A 17,597-nucleotide genomic window follows, 5' to 3' on the forward strand; every position below is an offset into this window, starting at 1 on the left:
TAAACCTCGCAACCCCAAAACTTTATGTAAGACATATGTGGTCTCTTACCACTCCATATCTCATATGGTGTCTTATTAACCTTTTGGATGGAACATGGTTAAGTGTGTAAGCTGCTGTCAATAGTGCATGTCCCCAAAAGGAGTTTGGAAGATCTGCGTGACTCATCATGGATCGGACCATGTCTAACAGGGTTCGATTTCTTCTCTCAGATACACCATTCCATTGGGGTGTTCCAGGAGGAGTAAGTTGGGATAGGATCCCACACTCTTTCAGATGGTCATCAAACTCTAGGCTTAAATACTCACCACCTCGATCTGATCGAAGAGTTTTAATATTCTTACCTAGTTGGTTTTAACTCGTTAGGTTTCACCCTTTTAGTATTAATGTTATTAATAGGCATTTTGAGATCAAGGACATATAGTCCATTGCTCATTTGTGCAGTAGCATAGAATATATCATTCAAATAAATTGAGCAACAATTGTTCTTTATTATAAATGAAAAACCAAACTTGTCCAAACAAGAAATGGAAATAATATTCCTGCTAATTGCAGATACATAATAACAGTTCTCTAACTGAATTATAAAACCACTAGGTAAAGTTAATAAGATCCTACGGCTAAAGTAGCAGCCTTTGCTCCATTGCCAACTCGTAGGTCAACTTCACCTTTTGCCAAATCTCTACTCCCTTTCAGCCCCTGCACATTTGTACAAGTGTGAGAACCGCATCCAGCATCTAATACCCATGATGCAGAAGTAGATGAATTAATAACAAAAATACCTGAAGTTGAAGTCTCTACTCCATTCTTCTTATCTTCCAGGTACTTTGGGCAGTTTCTCTTCCAGTGTCCGGTCTTACCGCAATGGAAGCAGGTGCCTGCCTTTGCTATGCCTCCAGTAGGCTTCAAAGCAGCAACAGTGGGTCTGGGTTTGGCAACTTCCTTGCCTTTCCCTTTATCACCCTGCTTGGTGGGCCTTTTGTTCTGTCTCTTTCCATTTCTGATCATCAGAATGGACTTCCCTTTTGTCTTCAGATTCTGCTCGGCAGTTCTTAACATGGCGAGCAGTTCAGGAAGAGATTTGTCCATATCATTCATATTGAAATTTAGGACAAATTGACTGAAACTATCTGGCAACGATTGCAAGATCAAATCAGTTGCAAGTTCCTTTTCGAGGGGAAAACCCAATCTCTCAAGGTTTTCCACATACCCAATCATCTTGAGTACATGGGGACCTACAGGGGCTCCCTCAGCTAACTTGCTTTGAAAAAGGGCTTTTGAAACATCAAACCTCTCATGCCTTGCTTGCTCTTGATAGAGCAACTTCAGGTGTTCGATCATATCGAACGCTGACATGTTCTCATGTTGCTTTTGCAATTCTGAGTTCATGGTAGCCAGCATGAGACAAGCAGTTTCATTGGCATCATCGACATGCTTCTTATAAGCATCTCTTTCTGCCTTAGGTGCAGAACTAGGAGGTTCCTCTTCAGGAACAGGTGTCTCCAAGACATACAGCTTTTTATCATGTTTGAGGACAATCCTCAGGTTTCGGTGCCAATCCAGAAAATTTGTCCCAGACAATTTTTCCTTGTCAAGGATTGATCGCAAGATGTTGTTAGAGGTGTTTGCTGTCATGGTTATCTACATAAGGATTAAGAAAATATAAGTATCATTGACATATTTAATTAGGCCTTTAATCAAATATGCTCCCACTATTTTACTCAAAACAAATGACCCTCATCATTTGATTCGGAAAATCCCGTTGGAAGATTTTCTAGTGGGTCGAGATCCCTATTTCACTTCGTTCTAAGTCCGCGTAGGCGGATTACACAAAACTAGGTTATTTAGGTAGGAACTCCTTCCAATTGTATCTCATACAACTCTCGAAATTTTAGTTGGGTGAATAACTCCTTATTCCAATCCATCATATGGATCATTCCCAACTCTTGCTTCTAAAACATATATGATATTATTATAATTAAGTTTGACCCATTGTCTTAGCAGTTGGATATTACAATTATCCCATCGCACCTTACTAATATAGAACATGCACCTCGCTTTGGCGAAACCTACATTATCCGATACTAGTCTTGATGAGTGCTAAAACTTGGAAAGCAAACATATATCATAATTTGTTTAGTTAAGTTTGACCCATTGTTTTAGCAGTTGGATATTACAATTATCCCATCGCACCTTACCAATATAGAACATGCACCTCGCTTTGGCGAAACCTACATTATTCGATACTAGTCTTGATGAGTGCTAAAACTTGGAAAGCATAAACTTAATATTTTAGTTTGAGGGAATTGCAATTGTTATGATCTCACCGGCTTGTTTATCATATAAATCGTCTCTCACATGCATCAACATACATTCACATGCATCAACATACATACAAACAAAATGAAACAGTTATGGCCCCTAGCGCAATTGTTCTCCCAAGCCAATGAGAGAACCTAAGCTAACCTACAACGATCTAAGCTTCTCCAAGCAAGATCTTCAAGGTTGTCCTCCTTTAATATTGAATTCTTCTCTAAGCTTCTCCAAGCAAGATCTTCAAGATTGTCCTCTTTTGATATTGAAATCTTCTCTTTCTTCATAACATTGTCTTCTTCTCTTTATTCATAACATTACATTCCAGAAGAAACTCGTTTTACATACGAGGGTTTGAGATGAGAAAAGAAGTTACATTAAGAGATCAAAAGGAGAGGCACGACACGCAGGTCGTATTTTAAAACCCAAAACAAAATAAAGGATAACTAAGGCCATAACTGATCACCACAAGGCAATAATAACAAACACATTATTATTATTAATTTTAATTCCTTTAATTAATCAAAACCAAATTAAATTTCGACGACCGATCACACTACGCAGAGTTAGCCGGGGTTTCCGCTGCCCGGTCAGCGGACGGTGGTTCCGCTGACCGATCAGCGGACGGGGTCAAGGGGCAGCGCCCTTGTGGGGTTGGAGGGGCAGCGCCCCTGTCCAAAATTTTAATGAAAATTCATTTGAAATGGACATTGTTTTGCATGAACACAACCCTTGCGTAGTCACAAAACAGGAACCCCAAAATTTTGACTCTGGGAGTGTGACGACCGTCACAGGCAATGTGAGTGTGACGACCGTCACACAAAACACGTTACGACCGTCACAGGTCATGTGAGTGTGACGACCGTCACAGGGTACGTTACGACCGTCACGCATCCTGTTTGTTACGCTTGTTATGCTCGTCACACGAGCTTCACGCGGCCAAAATAACAAACTTTGAAACAGTCAACACGCATGTTTCAAAAAACCCTAAATTCACAACTCCTTGACGGCACAACCCTTGCGCCGTCACCAACCCTAATGCGCCAATTTCAGACCGTCAAACACACCTCGATTGTTGATTCAGTATGATTGATCAACAGGTCATTGCTTCACCATACTAATGTCGGATTCCGAAGCAAATGACCATTGATCGCTCAAAGGAAAACAATCATTTAGTGTTCGAATGAATGAAACAGAAACAGTATATCACATATACCGTATTTTGCATTAGGATTACTTATATCATATATAAGTTGATCGGTCTCAATTGCGTAACCTATGGACGATCGATGTATCGCTGCTTCACCATACTAATGTCGGATTCCGAAGCATAGTCAACATCAATCATCCAACTTATACACTCATGATGCCAAATTTAATTGCCCGTTTAATTAATTGATTCTTTCTGTCTTTTAATCATATTAATACAGAAATTAAACAGCTATCCGAGTCATGGTTTCGTAAGTGGCTCTGATACCACTGAAGGAGAATTGCGACCCAAAGCGCAGCGGAAATTAAAATTTTCTCCTTTAGAGATCCTTACGAATGGTCATGATCAGTGATAGAATATTTACCTCTTGTGACGGTTGAAACCTTTGGTGCAGATCTCTTGTGACGATCAAAACCTTTGATGCAAATCCACGAAGCGATCACGAACGTTGAACGATGACAACGTCTCTACTCGGTCCACACGAACGGGTTCCTTCAATCTCAGTGCTAGCTGGTACGAATGAAGGCTTTGAGTGAGAGAGAGAGAGAGATAGAAAACGAAAATAATGCAACCGCAAATTTTTGCTTCTGCACAAGGGTTCTATTTATAGAACCACTTGTGTGGGCTTCAAGCTAAAAGCCCACTTAAGTGTATTTTGGCCCATATCTTATAATATGCCCAAAATCACTTAAGCTCATGATACCTTACCATATTTCGTATTCTACTCAAGTACATCGTACCTTACGATGCTCTATAACTCACTTAAGGGCACCGTACCTTACGGTATTCCTTAGTTACTCTATCTCTCATCAATCCGTCCTTTGTGTGTGACCCTGTAGGTTTTTGTGACGTTGGCAATTATATTAAATCACGCATTTAACATAATAAACAGTGAGCGATATCTAGCAACACATCACTGCTACCCAAGACACAAAAATGTCAAGTGATCTGACACAACCTTCTGTGATAATAATTATGTGTATAATTACCCTTTTGCCCTTATGTCTATATTGAACACAAGGCATAGACCGTGTCATCCTTGTCTAGTTCAATATTGGGCCCATAGACATTTATCCTGTTATGCAGGATGGGCAAATTCCATCTAGGTCACTCATGTCCCTCAGCATGCTTTGTGGAGTACCCATCAACTGTCTTTATGGTTATCCAGTTACGGACAACGTTGGATCAGCAATAAAGCACTCGACTCTACATCTAGGGTCCATAGTGGTTTCAGGTCGAAGAGTGGAATACACTATTATCACCATGAGAATAACTTATGACACCTTGCATAACTTTCTATATAGTATTCTCATAGCGGGTCAATCCGGTATAAATATTACTCCTAATATTCATACCTATGTTTAAGACTTGATAACTCTTTATCCATGATCCATGAGATGTGATCATCAGTCTACAAACATAATAGTCTTAATGCTTTAATGTTATCCCACTTCACACTAAAGCTCGACTACGGATACTTTAGGAATAGTGTCCTTATGTTTAATGTGTTCTCATGATTAAGTCACACTTAATACATTAAACGGACTATCTATTCCAGGGACTTTATTAATCAATCATAATAAAGAAAAAGCCTTTTATTAATTCGATACAAGTACCAAAAGTATTGGCCTCTAGGGCTTACACCAACAAATACCTCATAAACTTGTATGACTATTGTGATCTTTCCTGGCTAAGCTTTAGGGAGATTTCTCCAAATAGTGTTTAGCAAGAACATTTGACGCACACCATGGGGCCTAACAAAACTTTACCAAGTCTCATATGAAAAACATACACTTTATCATCGTCAACGCTATGTCTAGATCATTTTATTGCGAGGATCACCATCCCTTAAACATGGCTCACCTCTCAGAAAGTATGGAGAACCTGTGCCAGTAGAACGAGTGTCTAGAAGAAATTTAAGAAGTGGGAGAAGATGAAGAGGTTATCCTAAGCATAAATTAAAAGTTAAGAGTTGAAAAGATCTGACCAAATGAGATGCAATCCAACAGACAAGAATACCATATAAAGACTCATTTTCCCTTTGGACTTTGAATCAAGCAATACTCAACAAGCAATTAACAATATCCAAACATCATGAAGATTAAGGCATCAAATAAAGATATCCATATCCAAGCAAGCAAATCCCATAGCTAGCAGTCTTTTTTGTCCTCTCATGTACCAGATGAAATATTCCTTGATTAACTTAGAACAAAGCATCAAGCACAAGATCAAAATAAAAATTAGCACCAAGATAAAGTAGCAGATGAATTCAAATAAATCTCAAGACTTACATCAGATGAAGGCTCAGTTCACAATAACTTGGTCACAAAATGTTGGCATTGCCCAATCCTAAGTCCAAAAGTTCATATCAAGATCAACAGTCCACCAAACACTTTTAGGGTTTTCTGTTGTTTATCAAGTATTTTAAGGTCCTAAGACCACAAATAAAATCAAAATACACAAACAAATATATACAATCAAAAGATATGACTCAAATGAGCAAAGTGAAGATGACATAAACATAAACAGATGAAATGTAAATGACAATGAATGATAAATGACTGAAAATTAAATTGCATAAAGTAAATGACTTTAAAGTAAAACAATATTAATAAGAGATAGACAAATGTTAGTCAAGTGTTAGTGGTGTTTTGCTTTTTAATTGATTAAGTCATTCTTTGGAGAACACTCAACCATCCATTCACAAGTATGGATCCTTAAATCAAGATATCTTCCATAGGAAGGAAAAAAAGTCCAGTTTCCACACAATACCATGAAGGTTGGGAGACCTACAATCTCACTTACTAGAATGATATGCCTTTAGGGTCAAATTTAGCTCTATGTTAAGCAATCGTAATTGGACTTATGTAGAAGCCCAAACTATCTGAGGTCGGGAAATAAAAATTTAGGTGTTAATGCATATTAGAGATTTGGTATAATGAACCAAACTCCTAAAACATACCACACACTAAAAGAAAAGATCAAGAGGGATGAACATATCTCATACATACTCGTATTGGTTCATCTGACACAACGTCATTGATGAACCAATTAGCCTTAGGACATATGAGATTTCATTGGTTAATGAAAGGAATAGGAAAGAATATGGCTGAAGATGAAGGGGGAGGGAATGAGAGAAATACAAATTGGTCATGAGAGGAATTTTATCGAATTAAAATCATTCATTCATTTTGGAAGATGAAATATCCATTTCATCAATCCCCTAAATCCAATGATTTTAATCCAACAAAAGTCAAATCAACCTTGACCAATGCCCAAACAAATAGTCAAACATCACAAGACCATAAAAATGGCTCAACATAATTTTTACACATTTAATTAATTAAAAATCAATTTAAAATGCGTTAAAATACAAATTAGTTTGGTCAAAACCTAAAACCTCTCCAAAACACCAAATAAATGGCCAAGAGATTTATCCTAGGTCAAACAAGGTCAAAGGACTCTAGACAAAAAATTTCATGATTTTTGAAAAGTTAGAAGTATTTTTAAACAATTAAAAATATGCACAAAAACATTTAATTCATGAAAAATATCAAAATTAATCCAAAAATTAATTTTAATTCAGAATATGGAAGAGAAAAATATTTAAATTTCAGTATCTTTATCATTCATTGTCATTTACATTTCATGCAACTTGTTTATGTTTCCCTAGGTCAAACAAGGTCAAAGGACTCTAGACAAAAAATTTCATGATTTTTGAAAAGTTAGAAGTATTTTTAAACAATTAAAAATATGCACAAAAACATTTAATTCATGAAAAATATCAAAATTAATCCAAAAATTAATTTTAATTCAGAATATGGAAGAGAAAAATATTTAAATTTCAGTATCTTTATCATTCATTGTCATTTACATTTCATGCAACTTGTTTATGTTTCGAGTCCTTTTCACTTTGCTCATTTGAGCCATATCTTATGGTTGTATATACATTGTTTGCTTTGTTTTGATTTTGTTTATGGTCTTAGGACCTTAAAGCACTTAATAGCAACAAAAACCCTAAAAACATCTTGGTGGACTATTGGACTTGATCTGAGCTTTTGAACTTAGAATTAGGCAACATTCTCTGTGCTAAAGGACTTGGCCAATGCCAACATCTGAGCCTGAGCTATATTTGACTATGCCTTCATCTGATGCAAGATCTTAATTTGATTCATCTACTACTCTGTCTTTGTGCTTAATTGTTATATTGTTATTATTGCTTATGTCTGATGATTGATTCTGGGTTGATTAAGGAACATTTTATATGCTATATTGGAAGATATTGAAGATTGCTTGCTTGGATATTATGACTATCTTTATTTGATGTCTTGGTCTTCATTTGGTTTGTTTGGATGTTGCTTATGCTTGTTGCTTGCTAAAGTCCAAAGGAAAATGAGTTTCTATATGACATTCTTGTTTGTTGGATTACATCTCATTGGTTAGATCTTTTCAACTCTTAACTCTTATTTTTTTCCTATGGTAGTCTCTCCATCTCCTTCCACTTCTTTAATTTCAAAATCTCTCCCTTTTTTCAAAAACTTTCTTTGCTTGTGATTTCAAACGTAGACATGTTTTAATGATTAGAAACTTTGGTCTTATGCCATTAAATTTTCAAAAAAATTCTTAAATCAAACTTGTAAATAAACTTAACCATATTGACTTTAATTTAAAAAAAAAAGACAACAAGAACTAACAATCCAATTCAAGTTTTTGGCCTTTTGTGCCTTTTCTTTTAAAACTTTGGATTAAAGTCAATTCACCCACTTCTTTTAAAATTTTACCATGAACTACGGGGTTTTGATCCCTCATTTTTATGTTGGTACGTAGGAATAAGATCGAAGGTCTAGTCAAACACAAAAATATAATCAATGAATTCTTTTCTCATCCCCTCACTCTATATTTTATTAAACATTATTTATACCAAAAACATATGCACACGAAAAGGGATCCCTAGTAGTACCTAGAACACTTTGGATGTTAACAATTTCCCTATGTGTAACCAACCCCTTGGCTGTAATCTCTAGCATTTTATTAGTTTTAATTTGAAAACTTCTTATCTTTGGGTTTTGTTCATACTTTTCCCTTTCCCTTCGGAAACAATAAAAGCATGGTGGCGACTCTGGTTTTACTGACGTCAAGTTTAGCCATAGCTTGATAGTCACAAATTTACTGCTACAAGACTAAGCTCATTGCCATTACCAAAGCATGCAAAAAGTTAATGTAGTTGAAGATATTTTTGCAAGAGCTTGGTTTTGTTCAAGACAAATATGTATTATTTGGTGATAGTCAAAGCGTTATTCATCTTGGTAAGAATCTAACTTTTCATAATATATTCAAACACATTGTTATGAGATATCATTGGATACATAATATTTTGGATAGTAGGTTTTTTGGGTTATCTAAAGTTCATATAGATGTTAATGGTTATGATATGTTGTGATCTTGTCGGTTTGGCGATTTCCTCCACATAGTTGCGAGGGAGAGATTTATTGGGTTTGGGATCCCTTCCTACATGGAGAAATACTCAAATATGATTATCCCATTTGTCTCATTTATTTAAATGGAGAGGATCAATTTAGAATTGAGAGAGATAGAGATAAAATAAGGATTAATAAGAAGAAAAGATGAGAGAAACCTATTCTCATTTTTCTGCAACCAGTCTCGCTAAATTGACAATCCACAATTTGTTAACCGTCAGATCGAGCTCAAATTTAAAGGGTAGGTTCACAAGACATGAATCTAAATTTTAACCGTTCAGAATTTAAAATAACGTCTAATATGAGAGATATCTTCTTCGCGCTGAAGCTGCAAATTTGAGTAATTTTTCTGCTTTTTTATTATTATTTATAAGCTAGTTTAATTTGTGTTTTAGTTTTCCATCACTCTTGCATGAAATAACTTTACTCAGCATTAGCTACAGATGAGGAATCCGCCGAAGGAATATGCAAACATTTGACATATGGAATGAAACATATTGTGCTTCACTAAGGTGTTCTGCAAAGTAAACATGAAATATAACGATGAAGGAATTATCAGGCTTTATTATGCTGCTAGGTAATATGACCATGAACAAAGTAAACATGTAAATAATCAAATTGACATATGGAATGAAACATATTGTGCTTAATTAAGGTGTTCCGCAAAGTAAACATGAAATATAACGATGAGGGAATTATCGGGCTTTATTATGCTACTAGGTAATATGACCATGAACAAAGTAAACATGTAAAAAATAAAACTTCCAAGCAATTCTAAGCAGAAACTCAACCATGCATTGGAACTGAAGATGTGGAAATACATTCACAAGTTAGAATTTACTCATCTAATGTCTTCTAAACTAATTTCCTTGTATTTCCTGAATGTGAAAACCATCATTATCCCAAACATTACAATCCCTTTTTTTAAGCCATTGTAATCCCAACAAATCAAGTGAAAAAACAAAGAGATAAGCAAATCTCAAAGGTAAGGATTAGTTCTGCAAGGCAGATTCAACAGCACCAGGAGTTTTATTTTCACTTACCTGCAACAAATGAGCAAAATAAACAAATCTCAAAGCTAAGAAATAGTTCCACCTCAACAAAAACACTCAACAGTGGGTCCCTCGCTAATAACAACATTTCCATTTGAAGTCATTTGGACAATAATAAAGATACAGTGCCGTAAGTACATGTCAGATGGTAGAAGACCGTAGAGAAATTTGATATGCTGGGTGCGGGTTCAAATTTTCCATTTCTCATTTTTCAACACTTAGTTTGTGAGAATTTTGCAACTAGAATTTTTCAGAATCACAGAAAAAGAATTTAATGAGTAAGCTGTTGATGTAATTTATTTGTATCACCGTGACAAACCTTGAAATAAATGATACCAGTTTAAACAAATGAGAAACCTTGAAATAAATGACATAAGTTTTAAAAACCAATAACTAATGACAGAAGTAAAACGAAATAAGTAGTTTAATATTAATTGTTTTGTACATCAGTTTGAAGGTGCCGTGTATCTCTTATGTAAAATGCATGTACCCTTTTTTTATCATTGACTTATCACCTGGAAAATTATATAATTGTTTTGTTACATATTGAGAGTGATACCCAATTTATGAAGCAACATTAAACAACATAGAAACAATTAAGCACAATTTAGAAAGATATGTATATGTATGAAACAAATATCTTACACATGTACTGGATTTTATCTCTAAGCTCATTCTCATGCTCATTGTCTTGATTATTTGATGCAACACAAATTAACCTGTATGAAAAACACAAGGATTAATAAAGACGATACAAAAATGTCCATAATGAAACAACTCACTGGTATTTTGTATGATGATGTGGTCAACATCCAATATGACTAATTATCTTGATGCTTGTATCTTTATCACTGTCAGTATCCTAACATATAATAAATCAATCACATTGGAGAAAACAGTATCAAAGACACACAAAGAACAAAATAAAAGAAAAAAACTTATAAATAAACATAGTAAGCACTCAATATCTATTTCTTACGTGCAGATAAATTTCACAAAAAAGCTCAAATTCCACAATTTGGAAGCCAATCACATGGAGCTTGCATCAACTTTTTGCAAAAGAAAATGCTATGAGCATTTTAGCAACAATGAACCATGAAGTTTCAATAAGGAAAGTTGAAAATCTGAGTGAAGCAAAAGAAAACAGGAAAAAAGTGAAGAAAACATGAAAAATAAAGAGTAGTAAATCAACAGAAAGTCAATAAATCAAAGAAGATACCTTCCATTTTGCAAACATGTTCTATCATATTTGAATGTCCACTGTCTCTGCCATTACATTCATCTAGCAATAATTAGATCTACATATAAAATATAGAATAAATGAATAAATCAAAGAACACAACAATAAATATGTTTTCATTAAAATCTAAACTTTCATTAAAAGAATAAAGTAGAGAATAGAAAAGAAAATGACGAGGATTCACTACAGAAGAGCAAGCAAATTTCCCCCTTTTCCATTTCGAGTTGTAACAGTCGAAGAAGGAGAACCGACGGTCTATGGCGTCGAAATGAAAATTCAACAAGTTCATTAGGAAGACCACAAAATGAGATGAGGAGTACAAATATGACTTTATTTTTTTTATTAGAGGTGGTGGTGGCCATATATAAGATGGAGAAATGGGTGAAGACATTGTTAGGGTTTGGAAAAATATAGAGGATAAGAGAGATAATAGGATAAATAATGAATAGTTTAGTAAGACACGTGACAACACAAGATTGAAAGAAAGAGAAGTGTGAAATAAATAATTTGACATTGATCCATTTGTCTTTCTTAGTGTGTAAAATAAATTATCATGAAAGAGTAATTAAGGATTAATGATAACATGTTATTTTAGTGGATAGTTACTTGATTAGTTGAAATGAGTTAGTTTGAGAATTTTGTAAAAATATGAGTTATTTAGGAAATATTTTTGAAAATTTAAGTTATTTAGGTAAAAAAAATCACGACAAATTTTATTAGTTTAAAGATCTATTTAAAATGTCCAAATAATTTAGAGACATGCATATTAATTAAACTAAAATGTTTTAAATTATTATCTACTTGAAAATTCTCCAAATTAATCTCAAATCATTCTAATTTTCATTGAAATTAGAGTTTATTTCAAATTTTACCGTCGTCTCTGAAACTTACTCAATTATCAAATAAAGTAGAAAATTTTACGCCAAAAAATACCACTTAAGATTTTACCGCAATGCTATTCTTACACCTATTTTGTACACCAATACTTACACCGTATATATTATTCACCGTATTTATACGGTGAACTGTGTTTTTTTAATAAAAAAATATATTTTATGAACATTGTTATGAACAATACCATGCATAGTATTCTGTGAATAATATTTGTGAAGAGTAATTTTAAATGGGAAAGCAATGTTGGTTAATAAAATATAAAAAATTGATTAATGAAGTAATGAAGTTGGTTAATAAACACACAATTATTTAAAAATAATTTTTAGTGTAAAATAAAATTGGTTAATAAAATATAAAAAGTTGGTTAATGGAGTGATGAAAGTGGTTAATAAACATTTAGATATTAAAAATATTTTTTTTATAATAAAATAAAGTTGATTAATAAAATATAAAATATTGATTAATAAAAATATAAAATTAATTAATCATATTAATTTTAAAAATAATAATAATAGTTTTTATATTTTTATAAAAAAATATTTATTACTATAATATTTCAAATACATTTATATTTATGTAAATGTAGCATATATATATATATATATATATATATATATATATATATATATATATGTATGTATATATATAAATCATGTAAATTAAAAACAAAGGTACATGTAGGTGTAGCATGAGAGAGAATTTAATGATAAAAATTTAAAATCTGTTGTTGATGGTGTAGGTGTAACATACAGTGTAGAAATATCATTTATAAAGATTTTATCATACATTTTAAACATACAAAATATTTTACTTTGAATAAAACCAATGTATGCACGTTACTCATACTTATTTATATACATTTATGACTTAACTTACCTCATTGTTTTCAAGTACTTTTCTTTAAAAGGGATTTATGATATGGTTTGAATCAGAAATTCATCATATGTAAAGATAAATTTATTTTTTATTTTATTCAATTTTAAATAATTGATTGAAAAAATTATTTTGTTTCAATTTAAAATGAATTACAAATTATTTTTTAATAATATTATAAAAGCACTAAAAATAATAGATTTTATATAATATATAACATATTAAAACTTAATATTATAAAGTGAAAATGATATGATTGAAGCAAATGAATAAAAATAAATATATAAACTAAACTAATAATTAATACTAAAAAATAAATATCAGAGAATCATAAATTAAAATAATATATCATATTAATAGAAATTAGTTTTGATTACATTTTTTATTCAATTTTAACTGGAAATCAATCTCCTATTTTAAATTCAAATAATTTTCGTCATTCACGCATATTTTTACACTTAAAATTAATAATATAACTATTTTTAAATAAAGTGTCATTTGTGTTGCCTAACAAAAAAATTTTTGTATAGTAATATTTAGTGAATCTTTAAAAATAAAAATATAAGAAAAAGTGAACACCCCATCAATTTTAAGTGAAAAAAAGGTGAAAAAACATAAATTTATAAGTTTGACTTTGTTTTATTTGTTTATATTTTATTTATAGTAAAATTAAAAACCACTCTAAATGCCTTTTGTAAGCCCATTGTTTGAATTTGAAACATGAGTCATAATTTTGTGAATTAGGTAAATAAGGGAATCAAAATTTTAATTAAGTCTAAAAAATAAATAAGTATTAAAATATATATATACAATTAGATTCAATATGAGTTTATTAATCAATCCAAAATTTTGAAACGCACAATTTTTACAAACTAGCATCCAAACCCATCCAATAATATTATTTTTTTGAATGAGTTTGTAATTTTTATTTAGATCAATAACATTCAAACATGTTCAATAATATTCAATTTTTAAAATAAATTTATGATTTTTATTTAAATCAATTTGGATCTAACTCATACTCCCTTGTCACTATTATTATCAAATATTTTATTTTTTTTATTTATTAATGGAATAGTTAATGTATTTGGTCTATATTTGATATCAAATACATTAATTATTAATAAATTTAAAAGAAGATAAAATATTTGTTTGTAATAGTGATTTGAAAAAGTAAAATTTAAACCTTTAATGAGTTGTCCATAAATTCAAGTTCAACTATAAAAAAAATTAATTTTATTAAATTGAACCATAAAATATAGATTCAAACTTTTAAATCTTACTATCGTGTGTAAGTTATTGAATTAGAGTAATTTAATATTTTTTTAATGAGTGAGATAATTCAATTAATATATAATAATTTATTTAAAATCCAGATAAGTTGATGTATATATATATATATATATATATATATATATATATAAATTTAAATAAGTTATTGCTATTTATAAATCAACATCTCTTAAAATAAAATGAATTTTTTCTTTTTAAAAGAGGTAACTTAAATTTATAAGTTTGATTTTATTTATTTATATTTTTTGGTCAAGATTTATATTTTATTTATTGTCAAATTAAAAGATATAAATATAAATAATAAATAAATAGATTATACTAATTAATTTAATAAGTGAACCTATTAATTAGCTTTATTAATTTATCACTTCCTTTTATATTTCTTCTATTTTTAATTATAAGTTGTTCTAACATTTTTATAAATATTAAAAGTGTAATAATTATGGTATGAAAAATAAATATTATAAAAAATTTACAAAGTTATTATTTATTGACCATATGGAAAATCTATTGAAAAAACAAAGAATACTAATTATTTAGAATAATGATAAAAAAATTAATATTAATAATTAATAGATATTGTAAAATAATTTTTAGTTTAATACAAATACATTTTAAGAGGTAATACGGAGAATATATATTTTAAAAATAAATCTTAAATAAATAATTAAATAGAACAAAACCGCAAAAATAAAACTTTATTATTCTTACCTCCATTTTGTATATCAATACTTATACCATATATACTTTTCACTGTATTTATACGGTGAACGATGTATTTTTAATAAAAATATATATTTTATGAACAATATTATGAACGGTACCATGAATAATATCTTGTGAATAATATTTATGAACAGTAATTTTAAATAGGGAAACAAAGTTGATTAATAAAATATAAAAACTTGGTTAATGAAGTGATGAAGTTGGTTAATAAACATACAACTATTTAAAATAATTTTTAGTATAAAATAAAATTGATTAATAAAATGTAAAAAGTTGGTTAAATGAAATGATGAAAGTGGTTAATAAAGATTCATATATTAAAATTATTTTTTTATAATAAAATAAAGTTGGTTAATAAAATATAAAATATTGATTAATAAAAATATAAAATTGATTAATCTTATTAATTTTAAAAATAATAATAATAATTTTTTTATATTTTTATAAAAAATATTTATTACTATAATGATTTAAATATATTATATTTATGTAAATGTAGCATATATATATATATATATATATATATATATATATATATATATATATATATATATATATTATATTATATATATATAAAGTCATTTAAATTAAAAACAAAGATACATGTAGGTGTAGCACGAAAGAGAATTTAATAATAAAAAATTAAAAATATATTGTTTATGGTGTAGATGTAACATAACATTGTAGAAATATCATTTATAAAGATTTTATCATACATTTCAAACATACCAAATATTTTACTTTGAATAAAACCAATTTATGCACATTACTCATACTTATTTATATACATTTATGACTTAACTTACCTCATTGTTTTCAAGTACTTTTCTTTAAAAGGGATTTATGATACGGTTTGAATCAGAAATTCATCATATGTAAAGATAAAATTAAAAATCACTCTAAATGCCTTTTGTAAGCCCGTTGTTTGAATTTGAAACATGAGGCATAATTTTGTGAATTAGATAAATAAGGGAATCAAAATTTTAATTAAGTCTAAAAAATAAATAAATATTAAAATATATATATACAATTCGATTCAATATGGATTTATTAATCAATCCAAAATTCTGAAACGAACCATTTTCATAAACTAGCATCCAAACTCATCCAATAGTATTCATTTTTTTTAAATGAGTTTGTAATTTTTATTTAGATCAATAATATTCAAACACATTCAATAATATTCAATTTTTTAAATGAGTTTGCGATATTTATTTAAATCAATTTAGATCTAACTCATACTCCCTTGTCACTATTATAATCAAATATTTTATTTTTTTATTTATTAATTGAATAGTTAATGTATTTGGTCTATATTTGATGTCAAATACATTAATTATTAGTAAATTTAAAAAAAGATAAAATATTTATTTGTAATAGTGATTTGAAAAAGTAAAATTTAAACCCTTAATGAGTTGTCCATAAATTCAAGTTCAACTATAAAAAAAAATTGATATTATTAAATCGAACCACAATATATATTCAAACTTTTACAGCTTACAATCGCGTGTAAGTTATTGAATTAGAGTAATTTAATATTTTTTTAAATGAGTGAGATAATTCCATTAATATATAATAATTTATTTAAAATTGAGATAAGTTGATGTATATACCAACACCGACACAATATATATATATATATATATATATATATATATATATATATATATATATATATATATATATATATATATATATATATATATATATATATATATATATATATATAAACAAGTTATTGCTATTTATAAATCAACATCTCTTAAAATAAAATGAATTTTTTCTTTTTAAAAGAGGTAACTTAAAGTTATATGTTTGATTTTATTTATTTATATTTTTTGGTCAAGATTTATATTTTATTTATTGTCAAATTAAAAGATATAAATATAAATAATAAATAAATAGATTATACTAATTAATTTAATAAGTGAACCTATTAATTAGTTTTATTAATTTATCACTTCCTTTTATATTTCTTCTATTTTTAATTATAAGTTGTTCTAACATTTTTATAAATATTAAAAGTGTAATAATTATGGTATGAAAAATAAATATTATAAAAAGTTTACAAAGTTATTATTTATCGACTATATGGAAAATCTATTGAAAAAACAAAGAATACTAATTATTTAGAATAATGATAAAAAATTTAATATTAATAATTAATAGATATTGTAAAATAATTTTTAGTTTAATACAAATATATTCTAAGAGGTAATTTGATAAAATACGGAGAATATATATTTTTAAAATAAATCTTAAATAAATAATTAAATAGAACAAAACCGCAAAACTAAAACTTTATTTTAAAATGGCTGTCATCTTTACAAATTTGTTAAGATTTATTTTAAAATGAATATCATTTTCATTTTTTAATATAAAAATATTACTATTATTTCAATTGTGTCATTTAATTATTATTCAAATTAATTTAATAAAAATATAATAGTTGTTGACAGCATTATTATGTGTACAAAAATATTACTGTAGCAATAATCTAGAAACTTTCCAAAAATTATTT

At 29.1% G+C, this 17,597-nt stretch overlaps 1 protein-coding gene and 1 long non-coding RNA gene across 4 annotated transcripts in view; one reads left to right on the forward strand and one right to left on the reverse strand.

Moving 5' to 3' along the window:
• The window catches only part of LOC127132118 (histone-lysine N-methyltransferase ATX3), a 51,863-nt gene that overhangs the window by 22,108 nt on the left and 12,158 nt on the right, over positions 1-17,597 (forward strand). The gene's annotated exons all lie outside the window — the stretch shown is intronic.
• On the reverse strand, positions 9,771-12,156 carry LOC127132123 (uncharacterized). Of its 2 annotated transcripts, none has more exons than XR_007806615.1 (4): positions 11,478-12,156; positions 11,270-11,348; positions 10,696-11,174; positions 9,771-10,041 (listed from the first exon to the last, which is right to left on the reverse strand). It is a non-coding gene; the product is annotated as an uncharacterized LOC127132123 (long non-coding RNA). The 2 variants fall into 2 exon arrangements; XR_007806616.1 differs by having other exon boundaries at positions 9,771-10,565.

The sequence above is a fragment of the Lathyrus oleraceus genome, chromosome 3, assembly GCF_024323335.1.
Source record: "Lathyrus oleraceus cultivar Zhongwan6 chromosome 3, CAAS_Psat_ZW6_1.0, whole genome shotgun sequence".
In the NCBI taxonomy this organism is placed as follows: Eukaryota; Viridiplantae; Streptophyta; class Magnoliopsida; order Fabales; family Fabaceae; genus Lathyrus; species Lathyrus oleraceus.